Source organism: Panthera uncia, assembly GCF_023721935.1.
Source record: "Panthera uncia isolate 11264 chromosome C1 unlocalized genomic scaffold, Puncia_PCG_1.0 HiC_scaffold_3, whole genome shotgun sequence".
Taxonomy (NCBI): Eukaryota; Metazoa; Chordata; class Mammalia; order Carnivora; family Felidae; genus Panthera; species Panthera uncia.
This window is the reverse complement of record NW_026057584.1, coordinates 7,646,679-7,651,619: the sequence shown is the minus strand read 5'-3', so window position 1 is coordinate 7,651,619 and position 4,941 is coordinate 7,646,679.

The window sequence follows — 4,941 nt, the reverse complement described above, 5'->3', positions numbered from 1 at the left end:
CCCCCCCCCCCCCCCCCGGGGGGGGGGGAGGGCGGGGGGCCCGAGGCCCGGGGGCCCCCCCCCGATAACCCCCCGGGGGGGGCCGGGGGGGCCCCCCCCCCGGCCCCCCCCCCCCCCCCCCCAGCAGGCTACAACTTTGCCCAGACCCCTCGCCACGCCTGCTTCTTCACTTCGGTCTTCACAGCACCGAGGATTCAGGCACGTCGGGGCTCCCGGAAAAGGGTGGTTTCCTGTCACCCCGCACCTGGGCCTGCAGGCACCTTGCTGGCTGAGGAGGCTGCTGGGGCCAGGACGCGGTACAGTCCTCCAGGGGCACCTCCTAGGGAGCCCAGCGGTCCTACTACACAGAGAGCAGATGGTGACACAGAATGGAGAGACTTGTCCCAAGTCAGTTAGGTACTGATGTTCACCCCCTCAGTGACCATCCCAGACTGGGAGACCCAAGGATCGGTGGAGGCAGGCGGCCCCAGAGCAACCCTTGCCCCCTCCAGGCGGCCATCTGGGTGACGGGCCTAGATCTGTGAAGAGATGAGATCCCATTTCCCCTGCCCGGGGGCCTCTTGTCTACTGACAGACAAAGCAATAATCAAATAAACCGTTATAATACAGTCTAATGCCGGTAGTGATGTGTTCTAGAGAGAAAAATCCTTAGTATGGCTGTGAGCGAGGGGACGTGGTGGATAATCCAGATCAGTAGGTCAGGGAGGGGCTGGCTGCCTGAGGAGCAGACAGTGGAGCCAAGACAAGGAAGTGAGGGCGTGAGCAATGCAGAAGGAACAGCCGTGCAAGGGCCCTGAGGCAGCAATCAGCAAGTGCTATTCCAGCACTAGCTGGACCAGAGTTGGGGTGAGTGGGGTAGGGGGTAAAACCTGAGGGATAAGAGACGGGAGCAGGTGGGTGGGGAGTTTGAACTTTACCCAAGGTGTGGTATGTAAATTGGAAGGCTTTTAGCAGGGGCATAATGTGACCTGACTCTTGGAAAATAACACTCTGATTATTTCAGGGATAAGAATCTTATTTGGGGCACCTGGGTGGCTCAGTCAGTTGAGCGTTTGACTCTCGATTTCGGCTCAGGTCATCATCTTGCGGTTCATGAGTTCGAGGCCCCCATCAGGCTCTGTGCTGACAGTGCGGAGCCTGCTGGGGATTCTCCCTTCCTTTCTCTCTGCCCTCCCCTTGCTTGCGTACACATGTGCACTGTCTTGCTCGCTCTCTCTCTAAAAGATAAATAAACATGAAAAAAACTTAATTGAAGAGTAACTGACATACAAAATTGTATTCATTTCAGGTGGACAACACAGTGATTAGATATAGATGTACGATAAGAAATGGTCACCACAGTAAGTCTAGGTACCGTCTGTCATCACACTGAGTGTTATAATTCTTATTTACTAAAATCTTGATCTCACACTGTAAAACATCAATTTGAAGGCATGGCCCTCAGGGCAGTTTATTTCAATTTTGGATTTTAGTGGCTGTCACAAAAATATGGGAGCTGAATGGGAAAAGGGCATCATTAGCTAGGCTTCCTAAACCATCATATTCATGGTTTTTTTTATTTTTTTTAATCTTTATTTGTTTTTGAGAGAGAGAGAGAGAGAGAGCTCGAGCAGGGGAGGAACAGAGAGAGAGGGAGACTCAGAATCCGAAGCAGGCTCCAGGCTCCGAGCTGTCAGCAGAGAGCCCGACTCCGGGCTCGAACCCACGAACCGCGAGATCATGACCTGAGCCGATGTCGGACACTCGACCAACTGAGCCACCCAGGCGCCCCAATCCTGTTCATCTTTAAACTCCATCCACCAATTAGGCAAAGAGTAAAAATCCAGCTGCTCTATTTGTCTTCCCTGTTATCAGTTAGTTGGTTTTACAAGCCAATGGAGAGGTGCTGCGTGTTTATACTTCATAAATGGGTTCCAAACCCAAGGAAACTCTACATTTTAAAACTCTGCAGGTTTAGAGGCCCCTGGCTGGCTCGGTCAGTAGAACGTGTGACTCTTGATTTCAGGGTCAAGAGTTCAAACCCCATGTTAGGGGTAGAGTTTACTTAAAAAAATAAATAAGATTAAAAAATTTAAAACTCTACAGGTTTGAAAAACAGGTTATTCTGGATTGAGTGGTAATTGTTGCACCATTTTGGGTATTCTAGAAACCACTGAATCAGACACTTGAAAAGAATGAATTTTACGGTGGGTAAATTACATTTAAATTTTTTAAAAACAGACAGCTTCCAAGTTCTTTTTTTTTTTTTTTAATGTGTAGGTTTTGTGGGTCAAACACATTGTTAGCCACAAAATCACGTGTCCATGGAAACATTTTCAAACATTTGTTTTAACGTCTTTCCCTGGAAGATGTTCACCAGGGAAGGTGAATCTGTTTTTTCAATAATTTACTGGGTGCCTAAAACTGATAGCTCTCGTCTCCTCAAGAAATGTCAGCACCCCAGTCTTTAAGAAGGAGGGAAAGGTAGGAGGAAAGAGAGGGGGAATTCACAACAGCCCTTTCCCATTCTTTGTGTGGCCTGGAAACTTTCCTGGTCACACCCGATTTTATTACCAAGTATCGTAAAGATTCTGCTTTACTAGAACAACCTTGGTTTTTGTTTAACTTTTTTAAAATATTTATTTATTTTTGAGAGAGAGAGAGAGAGAGAGAGACAGAGACAGAGCATGAGTGAGGGAGGGGGACACAGAATCAGAAGCAGGCTCCGGGCTCTGAGCTGTCAGCACAGAGCCCGACGAGGGGCTCGAACCTATGGACCGTGAGATCATGACCTGAGCTGAAGTCAGAGGCTTAACTGACTGAGCCACCCAGGTGCCCCAAAAATCTTGATTTTTTTAAAGTTAACACCACGGAGGGCTCCTGTGCCCTTGGGCTTCTAGCTCTTCCCTGCAGTGGTTTGACAAGGTAGGCCAGTGAGTTTTGTAGGTACAGCTCCCTCGACACTTTTTCCTCATCCAGAATCCTTTAAAAAAATCCTTTCTCAGTAGCTGATCCATCAGTGGGTGCCTGACAGTTTTCCCTGTGTGCAATTGTTCTTATGAAACAAGGCATTCATATATCTTCTCTACTCTGTCTTTCCTTTCCTGACTCTCTCTCTCTCTCTCTCTCTCTCTTTCTCACACACACACACACACACACACACACACACAAAGTGGTTTGTGTATTTCATTATTGAAACAGAACCCAAGCAAATACCTTAAGCTGAGATGTGTAAAAAAACCACACGGTAAACCTCCCACACTGGGTAATTTGCGCTAACACATCCTTCCAATCTGTGGTAGTGTTTTCTCTACATCTTCCGACAGTATTTGCTGACAAAGAAATGCCTTTCGGTGTGTCGACAGATCATTTTCTGTTCATTGTTTCTGCCATTTTTACTGCGGCAGAAAAAAAAATAAGTGTTTGCCTGGTGGTAGGTGTTTTTTGTCTCATGCTATTATGCAAGAAACTTTAAAAGAGCTTTCCAAATATTTATCATTGCTTAGGGAAATATCAAAAAAGTACTGAGTTGAAAAGCACATAACTTTAAACATCGCTGGGAAAAGCATTGCGGGGGCTTGTCTCCACGTTCTGAAAGCTTCGTTTTTAGATACCTTGCTTGTCCATAAGGATTTCGTGCTCTATTGAGTCGTGTCTCAGGGCACCAGTCGCTTGGGGCAAAGCTTCACCAGTAACGACGGGGGCAGAGTTGTTTCAGACAGTTTGGTTTTGTTTAGTTTTTATATTTGGGGCTGATTTCCCATCAGGTGTGCACCGTGGGTGATGATGAGCACGTATCAGGAGAGAGGACGGTCGCGTCTGCGGTCCCTTACCTCGTGTGGATTATCGGTGTTACTGGCTGTGTCTTTACAGGGCTCTTTCGGAAGCTACTTGATTGTTGTGGGGGATTCGTTTGTTTAAAACTAGATCATCTTATCCCTAAATCCACTTGGGCAGACACACTAAACTCTCACACATCACAATCCACTGGAAGTGAGCAAACGGGGAGAGGGTGTCCCTCACTGGACACCCTCGTTCTCTTCCATGTCGGGGGTGGACGCCCCGCTGACGGGGGAAAGGTGCCAGCATGGAGCTGGATATTAAATATGAACGTCCGGACTCCCGTTTAGGGTGCCCCCTGCCCAGGGTCACGGCAAGTCCCCAAAGGAGATAAAGCATATTAGGGCCCAACATACCGTAGACACTCAGGAGGACTCAGTGTCCCTTTAACCTGATGCCCTGAGATCCAGATGGGGGGCCAGGCAGGCTGGGACCCCGGATAGGACTCAGGCCAAACAGCTCCCTTTGGCCGCGGGTGTGTCAGCATTTCCGGGGCTCAGACAGGGTCTGGAGGGCACCACAGGTCCAGTCTCCTCTAGACCCAGGGCCCCCAGCTCATGGAGTCCCCTTGAGCCCCTGTCCCTGCACCTGGCCCAACCCGGCTCAGGGGGCTGATACGGGATGTGTCACGATGGGGAAAAACAGGCATGCTGTCTCTCGGGAGGCCTCAGACGGGATGCCAGATGCGCCCTCGTCCTGCCCTTGAGGCTGACATTACCATCTGATGCGGTTAGCCAGCCCCCACCACCCCCGTTCCAGAAGCAGGTCTCCCCACCTGGTCAGCATCTACATGACAGGCTGTTGCCCTGTGAGGCTGACACCCCCGATTCCTGCCTCCCGGCGGGGCCTCTGGAGGCCTCCAGGAAGCTGTGCAGGATTTTAAATTGCACCCTCTGATCTAAAGTGGCCCCAGGGCCTGCTTACTCCGGCTGAACAGAACTTCGGCATTTGTTACCAGCACACACGCCGGGCCAGAGCACTGACGACAGGCAGCCGAAGCTCCCCTTGGTGTAACCTTGTTGCTGGGGGAGCCCGGTCTGTGCCAACGTGCTGGGCACAGTGCCTAGGGACCAACTGTGTGTCTCCTCCACTGCCCCCCCGGGAGGAGACGGCCGCCCTCCT